We start from the raw sequence: 27,573 nt of genomic DNA on the forward strand, positions 1-27,573 counted from the left end.
TTTCCTTACCGGTACCCTAACCCTGAACGTTGCTCTTAGAGACCTACTTAAGAACGATTCATGACGCAACGGCATATTTTTAATTTTGATAGAAGCTTTCTCCTACTTTTCAAACTTCACACAATCTCTTTTGCATTTCCTGCGAACCTAACACTCTTGCCGTAAAGGATATCACATAGAAAAGACTTATCCACAGCATAGCGACTTTTTAGACGGTAAATCATTTGCTTTGCTGCGGAGGGAACGCTATTTTGAAATTTACATGCCAAATGAAGAGAAAGTATCAGGCTCGAGTCTCTGTCTGGCACACAGTTGTAATGAGCCACTATATTGCAGAGTGTAAGATACTGGAAGAAACTAAATACTTTTAGGATTCAGTATAATCTAATCTGAATTGGTGTTGTGCCTATGTCAGATATGGACTGGAGGCAGTAAAATGGTTGCACAGCCTATCCGAAATACTGGACCTCTAAATTTCAAAAGACAGTCACTCCACAACAAAATTCCTAACTTCCAGTGCCTCCCATTTCAGTTTTTTGGGGACCTCTATTACATTACAGTTGTACTGACCTGCTGTGATCATAGAAACTCTCCTTCTAAATCCCTACAAGCATTATACCATTGATCATGACTTCGTATAATGTAGTACGCTGGAAGCGCTAGTACAATTGTCCAAGAAAATAATTTTCTGTGAGGATGAACTGCAGTTTCCCAGAAAGCTACGCACAAATCTAGTCGCCTTTACTATTGCTGGTTTCACGTCTATCTACTACTCATATTTTTTTACGCATTAAATGACTAAGATTATAGCTGTAATCTGATACTACTTGATTACACGGGTTATTCTGCTTTCATCTATAATTAAAGGCCGTTGCCTTCATATCAAGCAGAAACACTCCCCAGTTCTTCAATACTGTACAAATATGCAACAAGTATATTCGTCTAAGTACACTGCGCTACAAAGTTAAGGGATCACTTTTTCTAAACCTCGTAATTCACACCCATATCCACACATAAGTTTGAAATTTAGCTCTAAAGCCCCTACAACCTTCCTCTGTAATGATGCAAAAGCGTGGCAGGCACGGCTATGCTTCAAACAGCAAGGTACCGACGAATGCAAAGAAAAGGCCACAGCTCGGAAGTTCATGTGAGCTTTAATGTGGATTAATGTTGTCGCACTGACACCAAATTTTAACACAATTCTGCCCAACGGTACCTGAACGTGTCGCACGACGAGAAGGTTATGATGGCCCTCTTACCCACATTTCGTCTTTTGTTCCATGATACGTATTTATCTGCGTTGCCATGTGTCTGAACTTTGACCATCACTGTTCTACGCTTCTCGGATGCCAACGAAATGTTTTCGTTTGCTCTTTAAAGTAGGATGTTAGTGACTATTAGCCTGTCCGACGAGTAACCTACAGACCCATCGCTAGAAGACCTTCGTCAACGGTGCAGGAACAGAGGGGTCGTAAAAACGGTCCTGCACAGCTACATCATGCCAATACTGGAGTTTTTACTGCTACTTCGCTGCGGTGTTGCAGAATATCAGACTGGCGAGCGGGTGCTGAAGCAAAACTGCTGTCTGACCGATGGCTTCCGATTTTTGTCGCTCTCTGACAACTGGGGAGGGGAGTGAAACTGTTAAAGTTAGATTGTTTCAAAGTGTTTCACTGAATAATAAGTTAACAAGGAAACAGGCCTCATATATAACATACCATCTCATCTCACTCTACTTTCTTGTCAGTAACGCCTGAAGTAAAGCTCTGTGTCTTACTCTGAAAAGTATACAGCAGATTTGATAGCAAACGTATACCACATAGCTGATCTGATTAACGAAATAGCTACTTTTAAATTCAAGTTGAAAGAAGCTTGAAGAACACCCACACAGTTCCGTATTAGGCCATTTCGGAGTTTTTTTTTCCAGAGTAGGGGTTACGAGATGCTTGTCCAAACGGTAAAAGATCTTTGTGGATTTTTATGACAATTCCAGTCAGTCCTTAGCATCTTGAAAGTGCCTTTTCATCAAATTAAAGCTGAAACAAAAGGAGAAGCAGAGTGTCGAATTTATTTATATTGTCGATAGATAACGACACAGTTACTGAACATGAAATCAATGACGTAATAAATAAGTTTATTCAATTAAAGTAAGGAAATGGGAAGTAAAATTACAATAAATGTACTGTTCTTGAAAGAAATATTTTCTCAGCACTTCATTACAGCCGTTTTCCTTTTATTTCCAATCATTTATTTATAAATGATGAGTACTGGATTAGGAGCAAACAAAATCTTTTCTCAATGATACGTCTTACTAAAATCAATATGTCATATTTGTGAAAAGCAATAAGACGTAGGAAAAAATTGCAGAAAATTAGTTCTTCATGGGGAGGTGGCCGCAGCTTTGGCGGTTCCGCCAGTGGTGCTGGATTAACTCGGGACGGCTTTGTGTCCAACACAAATATTGTTCCACTTCTTTTCTCTCTCGTATAAATGATAACGATATCAGTAAAATGTCGTCTGCCTGTTGACAGGACGTTAAAAATATTTCAATCGCTGTTAAGCGTAGACAAATTTATGCTATTAACTCTGTCGCGCATAGTGTCCACTACAATGGACAGTTGTTAATTGTCGCTTATTTGGTATTTGGCGTTTAAATTATTCCTGAGCTTGAAAATGCACACAATTCACTGCCGTGGACGCTCTCCGATGTTGTAACATGCATCCATTTGCTGCCTCAGGACTGACTGAAAACATCAAAGAAGCGATCATCAACAGCTGTCCACTGCAGTGAAATTAGTACAACAAAAGGCTAATTTAGGCAGGGACGTAATTAGGATCATCAACTGTCTCCAGCCGACGTTACATATTTGCAAGTGACAAGAAAACCAACATCTCGGTCAAAAAACTTTGGTACAACGGACCTATATACTTTACCCAAGCGGGCACTGAAATATAACATTGTGATTTAATTCTTCCATTCGCAAAACACTGTTGTCTCCTTAACTCAAAATTTCTGGAATTATTAGAATCTCCCATCCCGACAACGACAAAAACAAATTCCCTCAGAGAGGTATAATATAGATAAAAACCTACGTTAGGCTGAATACGTGGCTGTAAACTGCAAGAAAACACCAATATCTCTACACACAGTATAAAAATACACTGCCGGAAAAAAATTAGTAGTTATACCCTTGTTTACAAATCACTCGAGATTTATTGTTGCAACAGTGCATATGAAGTACATGAAGTGAGTAAATTTACAGATCAATGGCACAAGCCGTTCTGAGGTACCAGGAATGCTGAAAACACTCATACTAGCACTTGGTGTAGCCTCCCTGGGTGGCAATACAGGCTTTGGCTCTGACACCCAGTCGATCGTACAGATGACGAATACTGTCTTGGGACAGGCATATCACGGTCACTGGACCTGTTCACGTAGTTCTGTAAGGGCTGTTAGTTGACGAATCGCACGTGTTTTTCCTCGTCCCATCATACCCCGAACGTGCTCGACTGGAGGCAAGTCAAGGGAAGTTGCTGCACGCCTTGCAGAGTTTGTGTACATTGTGTAGGCGAGAATTATTCTGTAGGAACAACAGATCACCTATCTGTTGGAAGAAAGGCAAAACAACAGGTCTAACAATTCTGCACGTACCGAGCGCTGCTTAGCCTCCCTGCAGAACCACCAAAGGTGAAAGAAAAAATGGTTCAAATGGCTCTAAGCACTATGGGCCTTAAGATCTAAGGTCATCAGTCCCCTAGACTTAGAACTATATAAACCTAACTAACCTAAGGGCAACACACTCATCCATGCCCGAGGCAGGATTCGAACCTGCGACCGTAGCGGTCGCTCGCTTCTAGACTGAAGCGTCTAGAACCGCTCGGCTACAACGGCCGGTCAAAGTGAACGACATTGTAGATTATCGCACCACAGACCACTGTGGCCTGGACGAATTCACTCTACGAGACAACGTTCGTACACGCAAACGAGTATTACTTGCGTGCAGGCACAATCTGCTGTCATCACTGAAAACCGCACGCCATTCCGTCATCCAAGCGATCCTCTGACAGCAACAGTCATCGATGCCGTGGCGCGAGTAGGGTACCATCTGGAGATGTGCGTGCCCATGGTCTCATTGCTAATAATCGGTTTGCAACAGCTCGTGTTGACACGTCTGAGCTCACAAGCCCTCTTATCTGTGCTGTGCTAGCTGTGGAATCTGCCATGAAATACGAGAATCCTGGCGGGTGTCGGTGTTACGTAGACGTCCAGAATATCGACTACAGGTAAGAGAATGTTCAAGTAATCAGTGAGGCCAGCACCATGACACAACTGACGTCGGACGTCCAACTTGTGTGGCAGTTCTCCAAAAGGGCCATCCCGCCACTCGGAAGTGACTCCTTTCAAACTCGCTTAGTTGGCTGTAGGAAGCTTGTGCGTCACCGTGGTATGGCTGATTGCATGCTGCACTCCTTTACTCCACACCGAGCCTTCTGTCTGTGACTATTTCCCATTAAAGCGTAGACAGAGCGCGGTGCTTCAGTAGCTACGCCACCACGACACTGTTGGCGGATGCCGTTGAGACCATTACCAGTACGTCTACAGGGTGATAATTATTAAACCATATGAAGTAAAGTCGTCGTAACGTCTTAACGGTTTGCGTTAGGACGTACAAACAGCACGGTTGGCCGAATGACATGATGGGAATTAGTATGCGTATGCATGTTTTGATTTAGCAACGAAGCCCACTTTTATTTGTATTTGGATGGGTTCGTCAATAAGAAAAATTGGCGCATTTGGGGGGCCTGAGAATATTAATTTCGAGATCGAGAAGTCTCTTCTCCCTCAACGGATGACTGTGCGGTGTGGAATTTCCAGTAACGGAATTAATCGGCGCGATATTGCTTGACGGAATAATGACTACCGAACGATGAGTGAAGGTTTTGAAAGGTGGTTTCATCCCCATTATCCTAAATGACCCTGATTTCGACAAGATGAGGTTCATGCAAGTCGGAGCTCGAGTCCACCGAAGCAGGATCACTTCGCGGACCGCACTGTGGCTCTGGGGCACTCAGAGGTCACTGGCATAGCCCTCGACTGGCCACCATGTTCTACGGATCTGAACACATTCAGCTCCTTTTTGTTGGGCTATATTAAAGACAAGGATTACAGCAATAACCCCAAAACCATTGCTGAACTGAAAACAGCCATTCAGGAGTCACCGACAAGCAGCGATGTTCAAACACTTCAGCGAGTTCAGAATTTCGCTGTTGGTCTGCGCCACATCATCGCCAATGATTGCAGGCATATGGAAAATGTCATAACCTAAATCCGGATATCTTAGCGACGTTTACATATTGAATAAAGTGTCTGCACACCGTAGTTTGTAACTAATTTACGTCTCTTTGTTACAGTTCAATAATTGTCACCCTGTACTATCTCCCAGATGGCAATGCCGTCATCAGATCAAAATCGATGTCATCTTTCCAGGTGCACTAATTTTTCTTCCAGCAGTGTATAAAAAGCTCCATTTGTTGTTGACACGTTATCCTGAAAACTCACAGCGCTAGGAGCTAGTGGCGAATGTCTGCGTACGATATGTTGTGACGTTCATTTTGATTATATTTTACCGTCTTATTCATATCTATCGTGCCGACTTGCAGACACGCACAGAGATTGCCATAAGCTTTGTCTGTTTCGCCGATTGATTAATGTGCACAGCCCCTCATGTCTCTCCTGGACCTGATCACCGAATAGAACACCAGAATCACTCGCTGCTTCACGATAATGTGCCTTCATGCTCAATCACACAGCTCCTTTCTCCAAACCGGCGCGATGCCTTCTGCAGTATAAAAGAGAATTATATCTTCAGTTTAGAAAACTAGCTAGTTTCTAAATCTACAAACTCATCTACATCTGCTTCTATAGCTATACTCAGTAAACCATTGTGAAGTACATGACAGTGACAGCACTTGTTTCTTTTTTTTGTATGTACTCTTTATCCAGTAACAAGAAGACCGCTCTCGTGTCTCAGAGTCCTTGGCTTGGACAGTGTACTTCATAAAACTTTCTTAGAACTAGCAGAGTCTTCATATTAGGCTACTGTACTACCAAAAGTCTCTGTATCTTCAACTATAAACGTTACTTATCACCACGGTTTCTACTCAATTTTTACTCTGTACAGGCCACATAAATAGCTGCTTCTGGTGTAACTTCCTGTTTTCCGATCAGAGTATTGTTGTTGCCCAACTACTGTTCACACAGCCAGCTTCCATTTTAGTTTTATCTAAAGATAGCAGTCTTAAAACTTCTTTCGAAACGCATCCCTGTTCTCGATTTCATCATCTCATTCAGATGGGGGTGAAGCTGACTCCTGCACGTGGTGCCCCTGCATAGGTACTGGACTAGATTCTCCAGTACTGAACTGAACGTCAGCATTCCAAAAGCATTGCATTATAGGTTTCACTATGAATGGAAACCAAAGGTCTTTATCAAGACCTCACCTTGTGATCGTATCAATCAACATAGAAGGATTGTCTGTCGCCAAAGAAGAACTCCTGCAACATATTGCCAAGGAACCTAGGTGTGATATTTTATGTATACAAGAAACCCATCGAGATGACACCATGAGAAGACCAAAAATCCTTGGGATGAAACTGGCAGTTGAGCGACCCCATAGACAATATGGCAGTGCTATCTTTGTGAGGAACGATATAGCTGTTCTCTCTACCTCACTTACAGAATTCAACAATATTGAAATACTGTCTGTAGAACTGAATGGTTGTATTGTGTCGTCAATTTACAAACCCCCAGGAGCAGATTTCCAATTTTCACCTACAGACAACTACACCAATCAACAAGCTCACTTTATTGTTGGAGATTTCAATAGTCATAGCAGTGTTTGGGGTTATGTTGAGGACGACAGTAATGGTGAAGCAGTTTTGACTTGGGCTGATACCAACCATCTTAATCTTGTCCATGATAATAAACTCCCACCATCTTTTAACAGTGGGCGTTGGAAACGTGGGTATAACCCCGACTTAATTTTTGTTAGCGAGAACATAGCTCACCAATGCAGAAAAACTGTTCTAAATCCGATACCAAATACCCAACACCGCCCCATAGGCTGCCAAGTGTTTGCAGCCATTACTCCTAGAATCACATCATTCCGAAGGCGATACAATTTCAAGAAAGCAGACTGGCAGAAGTTTGCTGACCTCCTTGACTCAGAAGTTTCACGCATAGAACCCTCAGTTTCCAACTATGATGAGTTTGTAGAAGCCGTGAAAAGATGCTCAAGACTCTCAACTCCCAGAGGCTGTCGAGTTAACTACATACCTGGCTTGACAGAAGAATCCGTGAAGCATCTACATAACTATATCCAACTTTTCAATGATAATCCTTACAGCATTGAAACCTTAACTGCTGGCCAAAATTTATCCTCAGCCTTAGCCAAATCCAAAAAAGAACGATGGATAGAGTTACTCGAGAACCTTGATATGTCTAAAAGCAGTCAGAAAGCCTGGCAGTTGCTGCGACGCCTGAACAACGACCCTGTCCACAATCATGGCCATGCAAACATTGCACCAGATCAAATTGCTCATCATCTAGTTCAGAATGGAAGGGTCAATTGTTCTAAAGATAGAACAAAACTCAAAAGAGAACCTGAACGTGAAAACAACCATCTATCAAATGACTTCATCTTACAAGAACTCAGAACCGCAATTCAGAAATGCAAAAATGGTAAAGCGCCTGGTCTAGACGACCTAATGATTGAGCAAATTAAACATTTTGGTCCCATCACGGAAAGATGGCTTCTGCAATTCTATAATGGTTGTCTGAAGCGGAAACAGATCCCTGCCATCTGGAGGAAAACTAAAGTTATTCCCTTACTAAAACCTGGAAAGGGTGCAGCTGATCCCAAGAACTACCGACCGATTTCGCTCCTTTGCCATTTGTATAAAATCTATGAAAGAATGTTGCTAAATAGACTCACTCCCATTGTTGAAAAACAACTCATACCTCAACAAGCAGGTTTCCGACCTGGAAAGAATTGTACAGCACAAGTCCTTAATCTGACTGAACATATTGAAGAGGGATATGAAAAAGGATACATTTCCGGGGCTGTCTTCGTGGATCTCACAGCAGCATATGACACCATTCAACATCGACAATTATTGCACAAAGTCTACTACATCACTAGAGACATTAATTTCACCAGAACTGTGCAGACACTTTTGGAAAACCGGCGATTCTATGTGGAGTTCCAAGGAAGAAAGAGTAGATGGAGAAGTCAAAGGAATGGCTTGCCTCAGGGTAGTGTCCTTTCCCCCATATTGTTCAACATATTTACAAATGACCAGCCTCAACCTTCTCTTACAAAGAGTTTCATCTATGCAGATGATCTTGCCTTAGTCACACAAGCCAGAGATTTTGACACAGTAGAAAACCAGCTTACTGTTGCTCTCAAGGACCTATCTGAGTACTACAGAGTCAATAACTTAAGACCGAACCCTGCTAAAACTCAAGTTTGTGCTTTCCACCTACGCAATCGAGAGGCCTATAGAAAACTTACAGTGGTTTGGGAAGATCAAGAGCTTGAACATTGTTTCTACCCCAAATATCTGGGTGTCACCTTAGATCGAACGTTGACCTACAGAAAACACTGCACTAACACTAAGCAGAAAGTTGCTGCTCGTAACAACATCCTGCGGAAGCTCACTGGCAGCGTTTGGGGTGCAGATCCCAAACTACTAAGAACATCAGCCTTGGCCTTGTGCTATTCCGCAGCTGAATACGCATGTCCTGTATGGTACAAGTCATCTCATGCAAAGCAGGTTGATGTGGCCCTGAACGAAACCTGCAGGACAGTAACGGGATGCCTTAAAGCTACACCTATTGATAAACTCCATAAACTAGCAGGTATTGCTCCTCCAGACATAAGGCGTGAAGTCGCAGCCAAACTTGAGAGACATAAAGCAGATCATAACACCGATCACCTGCTACATGGATACCAGCCACCAATTAGTAGACTCAAATCTAGGAGGAGCTTCATGAGAACTACTACACCCCTCACCGGTCGGACTGGAGCAGCCAGACTATCTCAGTGGACAGCAAAATCTGACAGTAATGATTGGATGACTCCTTCTGAGACCCTTCCTCCTGGTGGAAATCAAGTCTGGACAGTGTGGAAGTCTCTAAACCGGCTCAGGAGTGGCGTCGGACGAACTAAGGACAATCTGTTTAAATGGGGCTTCATGAAGGAATCTTCCACCTTGTGTGACTGCGGAGAAGAACAGACAACCAAACATTTAATTAACTGTCCTAGATGTCCTGTATCATGTTCCACACAAGAGCTTGTTGATGTTTCAGACAATGCTGCTGCCGTTGCACAATTTTGGGCTAATACCGTTTAGTTTGTTCTTTTATGATTTGACCTGATTTGTTATATTGTATATATTGTAAATATTGTTGTAATGTTTTTGACTCGAAATAAATAAATAAAAATCTCATTCAGATCATTTCTCATTCCACTTTCACCACAGAAGTTTTTTTCCAGTTGTTCTGTTCAGAAAATCTATTGCACATGCTATTTTCATTTATTCGATCATATGGACTTACAGTTAGATTCAGTTTTTAAGTTTTCCTTTAGAGATTTCCATTACTCCTGTTTCCGTGTTTACCATTCTGCTGCATTTTCCACGTTATTTTTCTAAGGATTCTCCTCTCTTTCTTTCCACGTTTTCCATTTCTGTTGTCTTAGTGAAATCTAGACATTCGGTTACGTGTGAATATGCTTTTATTTGGATAACTTAATGTTGTAACTTGGCTTGAGAAGAAACAGACCTTTTATTGAGCATATCTTTCGTCAGCTGAAAGACTCTTGCTAGGAATTTATTAGCCTTTCCGTCACAGCCGTTTTGCTCTATCTGACTATGATATTAAACATTTTTGACTTTAATTTTCCCATGATCTGTGGTCATAAAATTGGGCGAATATTACTTATTTGTCATATATTATCTTGTAGAGTAGGGCATTCAGATCTTTCTGAATACTTCTCAAAATGTTGATTTCTCTTGGTGCCATCAACAGGTCTTAGGACAGTATTGCAAGGTCCTCAGGAATAGCTAAACACTTCCTATTCTCGGATCAACTTTCGAAGGGTGAAATTGAGCAAAATAGGGGTAGATCATCTCTTTGACTAACCTTGTTCGCACTGGGAAAGTTTCATATATCTCTCCTAAAAAATTAACTTTCGGTTTCGTGTTTATTAGTGTTTGCTGAACTGATTTCTTTGTTGTATCATTCACACCAACCTCTCACAATATTAAAAAAGAATTTGTCAGCAGAGTCGTATGCCTTTTCTAGGCCAACAAACGAAGCAACATAGGGCCTGCATGTTGCTATTCTGCCTTGGATTGCAAACTTGAGACTCAATATCTGTTTTAGAAATGACCGTTCGTTCTGAAAACAAATTTGATGTACGCAAATCTTGTCATCTACCTGCTTCTGTAGTCTATTAAGAAGCACTCTGGAAGCAATCTTGGCGGCAGTTTCATCTTCTGCCGTATGTAACCGAGAGCTTCACTTTTATACTGTTAGCCAAATAATTGTTTTACCTTCTGCAATAGTTTTCCGCCAGACAGTGTCCACATTTCTATGATATTCCCAATTTCACCTGCTGCTTTGTTGTTATTTCATGTCTTGAATGATTTCTGTAAGTTCATTCATAACTGTTGGCTTTCATTCAAATTCAGATGTTGTGTGAGAAGTCTCTCTTTTACTTTGTCGCGGGTAAATAGCCTCTGTAAATATTTAGCTTAATGTCCGTTTTATTATTATTATTGCTATTAGTGCTACTATTATTGTTGTTATTATTGCAATTACGGTAGTAATTCTTAGGCTCGATAAAAAAAGTTTTGTTTGTTTTTGCTTTAGTACTACGATTATTGCTGTTATTTGCAATTTTATTGACATTATTTAAGCAAGCTATGATATAAAATACCTAGCACGACAAAACCGTGATGAAGCAGAGAAATCTGATAGTGTTAAACAGATAAATAAAAAAGTATTTATGGTCAGTATGTCAACTGCATTTTGAGTACTACGACTAAACAGTGCAAAATAATTTCTTTACCCACTCCACTGAATAACTTTTCTAATTATTATTAAATTTTATATACACCTGCGTCTCACTATCTGCCAAGTACATGACTTTTCATGTGTTGACATCGAAACACCATGTGAAGTCAAATTAGCCTCTTAATTAAGTAACGCATGGAATATTTTCGCCAATGTGAAACATTACATAAGCAGGTGTGAATGAAAAAGTGAAGTCACACACGAATCCTATTCATTGCTTGAGGTTTTCAATAGGCACCATGATTGCTAGGGATAGATTATATTAAAAGCATAATTTGGGTGATTACTGGCAGAAAGAATTTCGCTTATCACAACTGGAAAAATAAACTCGTTGCTAAGACCAGTATAAGAAATACTATGGTATGTGTTACACACATGAGTGATGTTACTGGACTGATCGAAAAAGAAGAAAACATATTGGCAATATTTTTACATGGTCTCTACTTCTACATCTACATCTACATCCATACTCTGCAAGCCACCTGTGTGTGGCGGAGGGTACCCTGAGTACCTCTATCGGTTCTCCCGTCTATTCCAGTCTCGTATTGTTCGTGGAAAGAAGGATTGTCGGTATGCTTCTGTATGGGCTCTGATCTCTCTGATTTTATCCTCATGGTCTCTTCGCGAGATATACGTAGGAGGGAGCAATATACTGCTTGACTCTTCGGTGAAGGTATGTTCTCGAAACTTTAACAAAAGCCCGTACCGAGCTACTGAGCGTCTCTCCTGCAGAGTCTTACACTGGAGTTTATCTATCATCTCCGTAACACTTTCGCGATTACTAAATGATCCTGTAACGAAAAGGTCGTGTGAATAACTAACGAATGTTTTATCGGAATATTTTCTTCGGTGAACTCTTTTGAATAGTGAGAGTGTCATTTGTGGAAGTGAGCTACTTCTAGTATATTCGCACTGGTTAACCATCTGTCTTTATAGGCGAGTGCAGTAATTAACTATCCACATCCTATCTGTGATTCACTATTTCACGCTAATAACTCCCCATGTATCGTCCCCGTTGCTCAAAGTCTTTTCCACTCGGTAGTCCTGTCCTTCAAAACATCCATTTCCAAAAGATGAAAGGAAAATTGAATTTAAACGTTCCGTTGGCGACAAAGTTAATAACTTCACAGAGGATAAGCTCTCACTCACCACCTTTTGAAAGAAATCGTTCCGCCATTTACCTTAAGCAATTTAGAGAGTTGATTTAAAAAGAATTTGAAACGCCGTTCTTACGCATGCGGCTCGAGTGTGTTACCACAGCCTCATCTCACTCGCTAAAATCCTGCTCCTATGCAGCTACTTTTCTACGTTACACTTCCATCTTTTTCCGCAAAAACCAGAGTCCTCGTATCTGTTTTACCTAGAGTTGGCCATAGAGAATCAAAAGTTTTCACAAGGCACACACACATTATGCAAAATTCTTAACAGATTTCAAAACAGCGCACATCCTGGTGCAGAGTAAATATGTCATTCTGGAAATGCTGTCGTTAGCAATTTAGGTCAATACCATGGCAATCTCCAATAAGCTCACAGTACATCAAAATTAATGTTTTCTTAAATGACGTATTTCTTCTGAATTCCTTAGGCATTTCAGTGCTTTTATAACTGATCTCAATGGAAAGCTACATTTCTTCTGTCGGTCATCGTCCATCCCAGCTTAGTGGAATAAAGTACAATAAAATCCATACAATAGTACAAGAAGGAAGATGTACATCTAATTCATTTTTACACCACAAATCATCAAAATTCCTTTCAACAATTCTAGTCAAAGATGCTGTGATACTTGTCATTACCGACAAGGTCACTACCGATGGGCACAAAAGTGTATTCAAATCGGTTCAAATTGCTCTAAGCACTATGTGACTTAACATCTGAGGTCATCACTCCCCTAGACATAGAACTACTTAAACCTGACTAACCTAAGGACATCACACACATCCATGCTCAAGGCAGGATTAGAACCTGCGACCGTAGGAGCAACGTGGTTCCAAACTGAAGCACCTAGAATCGCTCGGCCACAGCACAAATGTGTAGAGCGGAAAGACGTCGGAGGTATCCTTTCTAAAGGGACCATCTCTGCAGATACAATAAATGAAAACGCAGGCAACCCGAGCAGTCGGATGTGGATTTGAACAGCCGTCCTCTCGAAAGTCAGCCCAGACGCTTACCACTGTGCCACCTTGCTCGGTACTGAACGTAAAGTGTTCCCTAACGTAGATACACGTACGAGACAAAGCACTATGATCACTTGATATCGTATTTGTCCGAATTTGGAATACGATACAGCAGAAGCTCTAAGTGTGATGGATTCAAAAAAATAATGGAAGGTTTCCAGGGATAAGTGGCACCAGATCCCTACAAACTGTTTACATATATTACGAGGCGGTGGCTTGTGGGCGCTGAGATGGCGTCCGATTGGATGGTGTACAGCATGTGTTCGGTTCTATTCAGATCAGGCGAATTTTGTTGCGAAGACAAAGACACACCTGGGCCAATCCGTCAAGGAACTTAAAATCAATTATTGACCATGCAATATCAAGGAGGCAGCGGCTAAGTAAGGTGCAAGATGTAAGGGTAGAAAGAGAAACAGTGTGACTATGAACATTTTATAGTTACTTCAAAAATTTCTTTTCCAGTTAATACCAAGGTAAATCAAGAGGAGAAAAGGGAGGATCAGGGAAGTGGCTATAGAGGATCCAGAATATAGGCTACATTTGCTACAAGAAGCAAGTGTGAAAAGTTTGTATTAGCAAGGATTAAATCTAACACTGGAGAAAGCAGCAGAGGAGGCTTTAGGAAGGCAAAGAGTGAGAACAAAACTGAATGGATGATCATAATGTTGCCGGAGGTGTCTGAGGAAAAGAAGAAACTATGTAACATATCGTTAAGCTGTGGCAGTGAACAGGATTGGAATAGGTACAAGGTATTTAAAAAGAGGGCTAAGACATTAACAAGGAAGAGGAATGGGAAAAAGTATATGGGAGGAATAGAGCATTCCCGTGGATATAAGTCTGCATGAAAAATGACAAGGAAGATGAAAATGGCTAGCAACCTGTCACCCACAGTACAACCTAAACCTGTTGGACTGTGCAAGAAGCACACTGAAGAACTTCTTGTAGAAACAAGAAGAGACCACATGACAGATATACACCACAAAATCAGTATATTGGGTAATACAGAACCTATATTAGAGAAAAAATTAGAAGAAATGCTGAAAAATACAAGAAAAGCAAAGACAAGTGGACTGGGAGGAGTTGTGATGGAACTGAGGAAATATGGATCCCTCAAATGGTAAGACTCATATTAAATTGTTCAATCAGATTGCGGAGTGGGACGAAACACCAAGAGGATGGTGTGTATCATACATATATGCTATCAATAACAAAGGAAACAAGAAGCACACAAATACTTATGAGGGAATTACTACTATGGCATCTCTCAGTAGATTCTTTAGGCATTATACTGAAAACATATTAGGGAATGAGATTGAGGGGGAGAGGTGCGAGGGAAAGACGAGTTCTACAGTTGGACGATCTTGTATGGATCACAGTTTTAGCTTTAGAGTGAGAAGACGTATTCTAAACGTCAGGAAATACGTCTCTGTTGTAGACCTCACAAATTTGAAATGTCTGATAAGCAATAATTTCCCGACTGTTAAAAAATTCGAGACCTGCTTTTTGTCTACTTTAGGACTACACACTGTAGCAACGGTAACCCAACCACTACCGTGCTATGCACCATCGTTGTTCGTAAGCATGAAATTCAGAACAGAGGCGAAGGGGGGAGCGAGTGTGCTGGCACTTAACCCAATTCACTACTACTAACGCCACACAGTCATAACGCGCGTGTTCATAGCATACAAAGAATTGGACTATAATCTAAGACTGAGATTAAAAGTTAAAATACCTTTTCCAAATTTTGTCAGTGAATTTTTCAGTATATTAATGTTAACAAGTAAGGTCTCAGACTGATCAAATGAACATGTTTTGCAAAATGTATTATTTAAAAAATAAGTTGTTCTAAATAATGAAGCTAGAAATCTAATAACTGCTCAGAATGTGCAAATGTATGTCATAATCAACAGCTTGAGCAGAGAAAAATTTTGGTCAAAATCAGCGTTTTTACGATAAATTAAAGGCGTTAATATTTGAGTGAGAAAAATGACAATTCATATGTAGCCTCAGTTTGATCTAAGAGCCTTATTTCTATGACGTCAATAAGCTACCTCTACTATTTTTCAAATTATTTCGTATAAATCAATATGTAACAAAGACATAGTTATTCATAATAGAATAAATATCATTTGCATTTGTTATTACAACACCCATTTACATTGATGAAATAATACAGGTGTACCAAGTTTCAAGACTTTACTGTAAATAACAATCATTGTAAGGAATCTTAAAAGGCAGTTCAGAGGTCATGTTCTACTGTCAGTTCCGTTAAAAAAAAAAATTAGCTGGCAACGTTTAAATGCAATCGAGCTAAAAATTTTACTCTAGTCACATAAAAATTAAGAAGTTTGTAAATTATTAAAAATAGAGGTATTAATTAATATGAGTCTGAGAAAGGGGCCATTTAGATGCTGCTACCTGTGTCTAGAGTGGTTGATAGCAGATGTTCCGTTTGGAGGTCTGCTGCACCCATATACAGCACAGATGCAGTCAGAGAGGCAGTGAGAAGAGACACTTAGGGCTGAGATATCAATCTGCCCACTTCAGCCAAACGCCTGTGCGCTCTGTGCCTTGGATGACGTCACAGCCAGGCAGCAACCAAAATCATTATCTGTAACGTAGGAAGTGAGGTCCCGAGGACTGTACACCGTCCTCGATCGCTTGGATTTCACTGAAGTAACTGTCTGTATGCCACACGTAATGTTAATAAAACCACATGGTAGATGGCGAGATCATTTCTCACTCCTGGGAGAGCAGTTAACTTTAGTTATTATAACTCAGGATGACAGACCATTTTACTTGGAACTTCCGTAGAGGTCGCCTCTGATGTGTTAATAGTGCTGTCCTCAATAGGGAAATTATTTTTATTGTTATTGTTATTAGGTGTATTATTATGTTTTGTGCTTGTGAAATTTTACTGGGTATATCTTTCAGATAAAAGTCTAAACTTTTATTTATAGTCATTGACCCTGATCCTGTGGAGTAAACAGAAAGTAGGAACATTTTCTTTCAGTGATCACAGTGGGTAAAGTGGACTTGAGGAATGGAAATTATGGTCAGTACGTTCTCCATCGCTTTCTGGCTGACCGCAAAAGTGGTTTCCAGGCTCTTGTAAACGTCATAGATACGTCTAAAGCACGCAGAGACAGTGTAAATCTCTTTGCATAACAACATTAAACGAAGTAAAGACCAGTTGGATTATTTACCCGCTGACCCATAACCTGATATTTGTGGATTTAAAAGAGCCATAAGGTGTAGAAGCACAACAAATAACCAAAATTCGGAGAATACACCACCAGTCGCTAGAAGCAATTTGAGTAGGGAGAAAGTTGAGGAGATATTCCAGACAAGAAAAGGATAGACAGGGATGTAGTTCGTCACCGACCCTGTTTAAAATAAATATGCAATGTAAACTGGAGCAGTGGAAAAAGTCATGAGGAGGTATCGGAATTTCTTCCCAGTTTGATACCATACTCATTACTATTTGCCAAAGATCAAGTACTGACAGCACAAACCAGAGAGGATGTCAAACTTTATTATAAAGCATTTAATTGAAGCATTTGAATGAGGCGGGCTTAGAATAAATATGAGCAAAACAGTCTAGCCATGGTAGAACACGGAAAGGATATATATATACAGGGTGGTCCATTGATACTGACGGGCCAAATATCTCACGAAATAAGCATCAAACGGAAAAACTACAAAGAACGAAACTCACCTAGCTTGAAGGGGGAAACCAGAGGGCGCTATGGTTGGCCCGCTAGATGTCACTGCCAATGGTCAAACGGATATCAACTACGCTTTTTTAAATAGGAACCCCCATTTTTATTACATATTCGTGTAGTACTTAAAGAATTTGAATGTTTTAGTTGTACCACTTTTTTCGCTTTGTGATAAATGGCGCTGTAATAGTCACAAACGTATATGTACATGGTGTCAAGTATCATTAAGCCAGTGCGGACGGTATTTGCTTCATAATACATCATCCGTGTAGAAATGGACCGTTTACCAATTGCGGAAAAGGTCGATATCGTGCTGATGTATGGCTATTGTCATCAAAATGCCCAACGGGTGTGTGCTATGTATGCTGCTCGGTATCCTGGACGACGTTATCCAAGTGTCCGGACCGTTCGCTGGATAGTTACGTTATTTAAGCAAACAGGAAGTGTTTAGCCACATATGAAACGTCAACCACGACCTGCAACAAATGATGATGCCCAAGTCGGTGTTTTAGCTGCTGTCACGGTTAACCCGCACATCAGTAGCAGACAAAATTGTGCAAGAATCGGGAAACTCAAAAACGTCGGTGTTGAGAATGCTACATCAACATCAATTGCATCCGTACCATAATTCTATGCACCAGGAATTGAATGGCAATGACTTTGAACGTCATGTACAGTTCTGCCACTGGGCGCAAGAGAAATTACGGGACGATGACAGATTTTTTGCTCGCGTTCTATTTAGCAACGAAGCATTATTCACTAACAGAGGTAACGTAAACCGGCATAATATGCACTATAGGGCAACGGAAAATCGACGATGGCTACGAGAAGTGGAACATCAGCGACCTTGGCAGGTTAATGTATGGTGCGGCACTATGAGAGGAAGGATGATTGGCCCCCATTTTATCGATGGTAATCTAATTGGTGCCATGTATGCTGACTTCCGACGTTACTTGTTACTACAAGATGTTTCACTGATGACAGAGTGGCGACGTACTTCCAACATGATTGATGTCCGGCACATAGCTTGCGTGCGGTTGAAGCGGTATTGAATAGCAAAATTCATGACAGGTGGATTGGTCGTCGAAGCACCATACCATGGCCCGCACGTTCACCGGATCTGACGTCCCCGGTTTTCTATCTGTGGGGGAATTTGCTATCGTGATACACCAACAACGCCAGATCCGGTGAACGTGCGGGCCATGGTATGGTGCTTCGACGACAAATCCACCGGTCATGAAATACGCTATTCAATACCGCTTCAACCGCACGCGAGCTATGTGCCGGACGTGAATCACGTTGGAAGTACATTGGCATTCTGTCAAGCAGTGAAACGTCTTGTAGTAATAGCGGTAGAACATTACATAGGAAATCAGCATACATTGCACCATTTAGATCGCCATCGATAAAATAGGGGGGGCGGGGGGGGGCAATTATACTTCCTCCCATAATGCCGCACCATACATTAACCCTCCAAGGTCGCTGATGTTCCTCTTGTCGCAGCCATCGTGGATTTTCCGTTCCCCAATGGTGAAGGTTATGCCGGTTTACGTTACCGCTGTTGGTGAATGACGCTCCGTCGCTAAATACACTACTGGCCATTAAAATTGCTACACCACGAAGGTGACGTGCTAGAGACGTGAAATTTAACCGACAGGAAGAAGATGCTGTGATATGCAAATGATTAGCTTTTCCGAGCATTCACACAAGGTTGGCGCCGGTGGCGACACCTACAACGTGCTGACACGAGGAAAGTTTCCAACTGATTTCTCATACACAAACAGCAGTTTACCGGCGTTGCCTGGTGACACGTTGTTGTGATGCCTCGTGTAAGGAGGGGAAATGCGTACCATCAGGTTTCCGACTTTAATAAAGTCGGATAGTAGCCTATCGCGATTGCGGTTTCACGACATTGCTGCTCGCGTTGGTCGAGATGCAATGACTGTTAGCAGAATATGGAATCGGTGGGTTCAGGAGAGTAATACGGAACGCTGTGCTGGATCCCAGCGGCCTCGTATCACTAGCAGTCGAGAGGACAGGCTTCTTATCCGCATGGCTGTAACGGATCGTGCAGCCACGTCTCGATCTCTGAGTCAACAGCTGGGGACGTTTTCAAGACAACAACCATCTGCACGAACAGTTCGACTACGTTTGCAGCAGCATGGACTATCAGCTCGGAGACCATGGCTGCGGTTACCTTGACGCTGCATCACAGACAGGAGCGCCTGCGATGGTGGCCGAGCAACTGCCTCGTCATAATACGCCAGTCACTGCTCTTGATGAACTGTGGTATCGTGTGGAAGCTGCATGGGCATCTGTACCTGTACACGTCATCCAAACTCTGTTTGACTCAATGCCCATGCGTGTCAAGGCCGTTATTACGGGGCCGGCCGCGGTGGTCTAGCGGTTCTGGCGCTGCAGTCGGGAACCGCGGGACTGCTACGGTCGCAGGTTCGAATCCTGCCTCGGGCATGGGTGTGTGTGATGTCCTTAGGTTAGTTAGGTTTAAGTAGTTCTAAGTTCTAGGGGACTTATGACCTAAGATGTTGAGTCCCATAGTGCTCAGAGCCAGTTGAACCAGTTCGTTATTACGGCCAGTGGCGGCTGTTCTGGCTACTGATTTCTCAGGATCTACGCACCCAAATTGCGTGAAAATGTAATCATATATCAGTTCTAGTATAATATATTTGTCCAATGAATACCCATTGATCATCTGCATTTCTTCTTGGTGTAGCAATTTTAATGGCCAATAGTGTAGAGCGCGTGCAAAAAATCCGTCCTGTAATTTCTCTTGTACCCAGTGGCAGAACTGTACACGTCGTTCAAAGTCGTCGCCATGCAATTACTGGTGCATAGAATTATGGTACGGGTGCAATCGATGTTGATGTAGCATTCTCAACACCGACGTTTTTGAGATTCCCGATTCTCGCGCAGTTTATCTGCAACTGATGTGCGGATTAGCCTCGACAGCAGCTAAAACACCTGCTTGGGTATCATCATTTGTTGCAGGTCGTGGTTGATGTTTTCACATGTGGTTGAATACTTCCTGGTTCCTTAAATAATGTAACTATTGGGCGAACGGGCCGGACACTTGACTGATGTCGTCCAGGATACCGAGCAGCATACATAGCATACGCTCGTTGGGCATTTTGATGACAATAGCCATACATCAACACGATTCGACCTTTTCCGCAATTGGTAAACTGTCCATTTTAACACGGGTAATGTATCACGAAGCAAATACCGTCCGCACTGGCACAATGTTAAGTGATACCACGTACTTACACGTTTTTGACTATTACAGAGCCATCTATCACAAAGCGAAAAAAGTGGTCGAACTAAAACATTCATATTTCTTTACGTACTACACCAATATGTAATAAAAAATGGGGGTTCCTATTTAAAAAAAACGCCGTAGAATCCGTTTGTCCTATGACAACGCCATCTAGCGGGCCAACCATAGCGCCATCTAGTTTCTCCCTTCAACCTACACGAGTTTCGTTCTTTGTAGTTTTTTCGTTTGCTGCTTAGTTCGGGAGATATTTGGCCTACATATATATGCAGGGTGGTCCATTGATAGCAATGGACCACCCTGCATATATATATATATATATATATATATATATAGTTTCACAATTTCTATTACAGGCTTCTAAGATCGTAGATGAGGCATATTAGATACAGAACGTACCGTTGGGATCCAAAATAGATTTGGAGACCGGATCACTTTCAAATCTCCCGCTTCGTGGCACACACGAACTCAGAATAGAAAGCCGTCGCCAGTTATTGTTGTAACTACGACATCACATGCCATTTTCGTCTGACTATAACAACGGCTCCACGGATTCGACACCGTTTGATAGGGCCCGCCACGAATTCCTTTCGTGTGCTAACCTCTTTATCTCAGGGTACCCCTTGCAGCCTACGTCCTCAATTATTTGCTGGATGTATTCCAATCTCTGTCTTCCACTACAGTTTTTGCCCTCTACAGCTCTCTCTAGTACCATGGAAATCATTCCCTCATCTCTAAACAGATGTCCCATCATCCTGTCCCTTCTCCTGATCAGTGTGTTCCACAAATTCCTTTTCTCTCCGACTCTGCGCAGAACCTCCTCATTCCTTACCTTATCAGTTCACGTAATTTTCAACATTCGTCTGTAGCACCACATCTCAAATGCTTCGATTCTCTCTTGTTCCGGTTTTCCCACCGTCCATGTTTCACTACAATGCTGTATTCCAGACGTACATTCTCAGAAACTTTTTCCTTAAATAAAGCCGATATTTGATATTGGTAGACTTCTCTTGGTCAGGAATTCCCTTTTTCTTATTGCTAGTCTGCTTTTGATGTACTCCTTGCTCCGTCCGTCATTGATTATTTTACAGCCTAGGTAGCAGAATTCCTTAACTTCATCTACGTCGTGACAATCAATCCTGATGGTAAATTTCTTGCTGTTCTATTTTCTACTACTTCTCATCGCCTTCGTCTTTCTTCGATTTACTCTCAGTCCATACTCTGTACTCATTAGGCTGTTCATTCCGTTTAGGAGAGCATGTAAATCAATTGCACTTTCACTCAGGATAGCAATGTCATCAGCGAATCGTATCATTGATATCCTTTCACCTTGAATTTTAATCCACTCCTGAATCTTACTTCTCCCTACAGCTTGCCACTACTTTTTTTCATAATTTCGAACATCTAGCACCATTTTACATTGTCTGACGCTCTATCCAAGTCGACAAATGCTTTGAACGTGTCTGGATTTTTCTTTATTCTTGCTTCCATCACTAACAGCAGCATCAGAATTGCTTCTCTCGTGCCTTTAGCTTTTCTAAAGCCAAACTGATCGTCATTTAGGGCATTTTCAATTATCTTTTGCATTCTTCTGTATATTATTATTGTAAGCAACTTGGATGTATGAGCTGTTAAGCTGATTATGCTGTAATTGTCGCACTTGTCAGCTCTTGTCGTCTTCGTAACTGTGTGGATGATGCTTTTCTAAAGTCAGTTGTTATGTTACCAGACTCATACATTCTACGCACCAATGTGAATAATCGTTTCGTTGTCATTTCCCCCAATGATTTTAGAGATTCTGAAAAATGAAATGAAGTCCCATGCTTCTTTACAGAGCGTAGGGGAACGATGCGGGAGACCCGCACCGCCTTACTAGGCAAGGTCCTAATGGAGGTGGTTTGCCGTTGCCTTCCTCCGACCGTAATGGGGATGAATGATGATGATGAAGATGACACAACAACACCCAGTCATCTCGATACAGGAAAAATCCCTGACCCCGCCGGGAATCGAACCCGGGACCCCGTGCTCGGAAAGCGAGAACGCTACCGCGAGACCACGAGAGCGGACTAGAGATTCTGATGAAATGTTATCTATCCCTCCTGCCTTATTTGATCCTAAGTCCTCCAAAGCTCCTTTCAATTCTAATACTCGATCCCCTATCTCTTCTAAATCGACTCCTGCTTCTTGTTCTTCCTCCACCTATCCGCCATCACCTCTGTATTTAAGAGTGGAATTCCCGGTGCACTCTTAATGTTATCACCCGAAGGTTGTTTTGATTTTCGTGTATGCTGAGTATGTCCTTCCAACAGTCATTTTTTTCGGTGTATTCACATTTTTCCTGCAGCCATTTCGTCTTAGCTTCTTTGCGCTTCTTATTTATTTCATTCCTCAGCGTCTTGTATTTCTCTATTCCTGAGTTTTCTGGAACATATTTGTACTTCCTCCTTTCATCGATAAATTGAAGTATTTCTTCTGTAGCCGCTCGGGGTAGTGGCGAGGTCTGAGGCGTTTTGCACGGTTCGCGCGTCTCACCCCGTCGGAGGTTCGAGTCCTCCCTCGGGCATGGGTGTGTCTGTTGTTCTTAGCGTAAGTTAGATTAAGTGATGGTTAAGCTTACGGACCGATGTCCTCAGCAGTTCGTTCACATAAGATCTTACCACAAACTTCCAAATTTTCTTCTCTTATCCATGGTTTCTTCACAGTTACCTTCTTTGTACCTATGTTTTCCTTTCCAACTTCTGTGATGGTCCTTTTTAGGGGTATCCATTGCACTTCAACTGTACTACCTACTGAAATATTCCTTATTGCTGTATCTATAGCCTTAGAGAACATCAACAGTATCTCGTCATTCCTCAGTACTTTCGTCTCCCACTTCTTCACGTATTGACTCTTCCTGACTAATGTCTTAAACTTCAGCCTAAACTTCATCACTACTATATTGTGATCTGAGTCTATATCTGCTCCTGGATACGCCTTACAATCCCTTATCTGATTTCGGAATCTCTGCCTAACCATGATGTAATCTAACTGAAATCATCCCGTATCACCCCATCTTTTCCAAGTATAGCTACTCTCCTTGTGATTCTTGAACAGAGTATTCGCTTTTACTAACTGATACTTGATACAGAACTCAGTTAGCCTTTCTCCTCTCTCATTACTTGTCCCAAGCCCATATTCTCCCGTAACCTTTTCTTCTACTCCTTCCCATACAAATGTATTCTCATGACTATTAGATTTTAATATCCCTTCACATTCTGTATTACCCTTTCAATATCCCCATACCCATTCTCTATTTCATCATCTTCAACGTGTGATGTCGGTGTGTATACCTGAACTATCGTTGTCGGTGTTGGTTTGCTACAGATTCTGATAAGAATAACCCCAGCACTGAACTGTTCACAATAACACACTCTCTGCCCTGCCAACCTATTCGTAACGAACCTTACTCCCGTTATATCATTTTCTGCTGCTGTTGATGTTACCCTACACTCATCTGACCAAAAATCCTTGTCTTCTTTCCACTTCACTTCAATGACGCCTACTATATCTAGATTGAGCCTTTGCATTTCCCTTTTCAGATTTTGTAGCTTCCCTACCACGTCAAGCTTCTGACATTCCACACCCCGATTCGTAGAACGCTACCCTTTCGTTGATTAATCAATCTTTTTCTCATGGCAACTCTCCCATTGCAGTCTCCTCCTGGACTTGCGGATGGGGGACTATTCCGGAATCTCTTGCCAATGGAGAGATCATCATGACAATTGTTCAATTACAGGCCACATATCCTGTGGGTACATGTTACGTGTCTTTAATGTAGTGGTTTCCATTGCCTCCTGCATCCTCATGCCGTTAATCATTGCCGATTCTTCCGACCGTAGGGGCTGTTTCCCACTCCTAGTACAAGAGAATGCCCTGACCCTCTGTCCACTGCTCCACCCTCTTTGACAAAGCCGTTGGCAGAATGCGGGGTGACTTCTTATTCCGGAAGTCTTCGACCACCAATGCTGATTATTAATCAAAATTTAAGGAGTGGCGGGATTCGAAACCGGGACCGAAGATACATTTGAATATGAAGTAAAGACGCTACCCCCTTTTTTACCCCTTTTTCTTTCTTTTTTTCATCTTGTTCGATATAGTTCGTTGCGATTGGCCTGGGCGGACTTCACAACCGTTCAAGTTGACCGTTGATTCCTTTATTCAGTTTTTTTATTATAGAGGGCAAACAGACCTAGGCCACGGGTACATCCGCTATGTGTGAAGAGTGACTGTGTTGCTCATTGGACATGCTGCACATACAGCTTGGAAGAGGGTGTCCTTCGTCACACACATGAGAAGCCGACGACGAGTCCTCGAAACATAGACCACGCCCTGGGCTCCTTTAGGACACGCAGTTCAGAGTTCAGTGTCACAGTTATGTGGTTACTGAGAAGTGAGAAATTTGAAAGTTTTACGATATTCAAATTTATCTTACATTCAAGTGGCACATATCCGAACATGGATTTCTCATTAAAATTTTCTTTACTAAGTTCCTTCTACAAACTCTGGCAACCTGTAAGAGTAATTGTGAAGCACCCTGTAGTACTTCCACAAGGAACTATTGAAACTGTAAAGCAGTTTAAGTATTTAGGATCGATTATCCATTCCTCAGGAAGCTGTGTACCAGATGTGGACTGCAGAGACGGATGGAACAAGTAGGGCAGCCAATATATCTAGAACAGAGCGGAGAAGAAATGGAGAAATTAGAGAGATTATGGGTACAGAACAGCCAGTCTTGTAAGGAATTAAGAACTGGGCTCTAGAATGTTATGGCCATATACGGCGAATGGAGCAGGGACAAAAGCAATCCTGGAATTGGTTGAATGAGGAAGAGAGACCTGAAAGAGGAAAACTGCCATGACCATGAAAACTGGCGAATGGGAATGCAGGGTGAAGAAGCCCTTAAAAGTAAGTAAAAGTTAGTTAGACGCTTACGAAAGTTCGCCAATTAAGCTCTTGAAACCACTAGACAACAATCTGACCTTTTGACATACACTCCTAGAAATTGAAATAAGAACACCGTGAATTCATTGTCCCAGGAAGGGGAAACTTTATTGACACATTCCTGGGGTCAGATACATCACATGATCACACTGACAGAACCACAGGCACATAGACACAGGCAACAGAGCATGCACAATGTCGGCACTAGTACAGTGTATATCCACCTTTCGCAGCAATGCAGGCTGCTATTCTCCCATGGAGACGATCGTAGAGATGCTGGATGTAGTCCTGTGGAACGGCTTGCCATGCCATTTCCACCTGGCGCCTCAGTTGGACCAGCGTTCGTGCTGGACGTGCAGACCACGTGAGACGACGCTTCATCCAGTCCCAAACATGCTCAATGGGGGACAGATCCGGAGATCTTGCTGGCCAGGGTAGTTGACTTACACCTTCTAGAGCACGTTGGGTGGCACGGGATACATGCGGACGTGCATTGTCCTGTTGGAACAGCAAGTTCCCTTGCCGGTCTAGGAATGGTAGAACGATGGGTTCGATGACGGTTTGGATGTACCGTGCACTATTCAGTGTCCCCTCGACGATCACCAGTGGTGTACGGCCAGTGTAGGAGATCGCTCCCCACACCATGATGTCGGGTGTTGACCCTGTGTGCCTCGGTCGTATGCAGTCCTGATTGTGGCACTCACCTGCACGGCGCCAAACACGCATACGACCATCATTGGCACCAAGGCAGAAGCGACTCTCATCGCTGAAGACGACACGTCTCCATTCGTCCCTCCATTCACGCCTGTCGCGACACCACTGGAGGCGGGCTGCACGATGTTGGGGCGTGAGCGGAAGACGGCCTAACGGTGTGCGGGACCGTAGCCCAGCTTCATGGAGACGGTTGCGAATGGTCCTCGCTGATTCCCCAGGAGCAACAGTGTACCTAATTTGCTGGGAAGTGGCGGTGCGGTCCCCTACGGCACTGCGTAGGATCCTACGGTCTTGGCGTGCATCCGTGCGTCGCTGCGGTCCGGTCCCAGGTCGACGGGCACGTGCACCTTCCGCCGACCACTGGCGACAACATCGATGTACTGTGGAGACCTCACGCCCCACGTGTTGAGCAATTCGGCGGTACGTCCACCCGGCCTCCCGCATGCCCACTATACGCCCTCGCTCAAAGTCCGTCAACTGCACATACGGTTCACGTCCACGCTGTCGCGGCATGCTACCAATGTTAAAGACTGCGATGGAGCTCCGTATGCCACGGCAAACTGGCTGACACTGACGGCGGCGGTGCACAAATGCTGCGCAGCTAGCGCCATTCGACGGCCAACACCGCGGTTCCTGGTGTGTCCGCTGTGCCGTGCGTGTGATCATTGCTTGTACAGCCCTCTCGCAGTGTCCGGAGCAAGTATGGTGGGTCTGACACACCGGTGTCAATGTGTTCTTTTTTCCATTTCCAGGAGTGTAGATTGGTATACTGGTAGAAAGTGCCATCATCTTTGGGAAAGACCTCTATCATTAAGAGATGACCACTGGTCCCTAATTATGCACACACAGTCCACTGCTGTGACAGCATCTTCGATTATTACCCCAAGCCCCATGGAAGCCCAGATAAATGCCTCTCATAGCATAATACTGACCCCAAACCAATTGCATCCGTAGTGTGGCGCATTTTTGGAACAGATGTTCTCTGGATGAAGACGATCTGAAGACAACCGTCGACCCGCTGCAACAAGAAATGTGATGCGTGCAACCGCTCGAAACGTGTCCATTGTGCACAGTCCTAGCTCAATGAGCCTGCAACCAATGCAGCTGTAATTATACAGATGGGTCAACATTTGAACACGGAGTGGGGTGGAGGGGTCGTCTGCAGCAAATATTGAACAATTTGGACCGAATGTGCTCCGAAACACATGTGCCTGCATCAGCATAACAGTCAGTCCACAGATTTACCATTGATCGCCACCTATGCTGCTTACAGAGCGGATATCCCTGCGACTAAGTTCTTTGATGAAGCGTGGATGTGCAACGATTTGTTGTCTACTCGTAGTTTCGCCCTCGTCTTACCAATTTCCGTACGTTCCACGACAGCGGAACGGTGACAGCCAACCAGCTTCACCGTTTCCGAGAAATTTCTTGCCAGGCTCCATGTGTAGCTATCTGCCCTTTCAGAAAGTGGCTTATATGAATGTATTTTCCATTTGCAATCCATATCGTTAATACAATATCTCCCGTTACGTGTTTGCTATGCTTATATAC

Source organism: Schistocerca cancellata, chromosome 1 (assembly GCF_023864275.1).
Source record: "Schistocerca cancellata isolate TAMUIC-IGC-003103 chromosome 1, iqSchCanc2.1, whole genome shotgun sequence".
NCBI classification, from domain to species: Eukaryota; Metazoa; Arthropoda; class Insecta; order Orthoptera; family Acrididae; genus Schistocerca; species Schistocerca cancellata.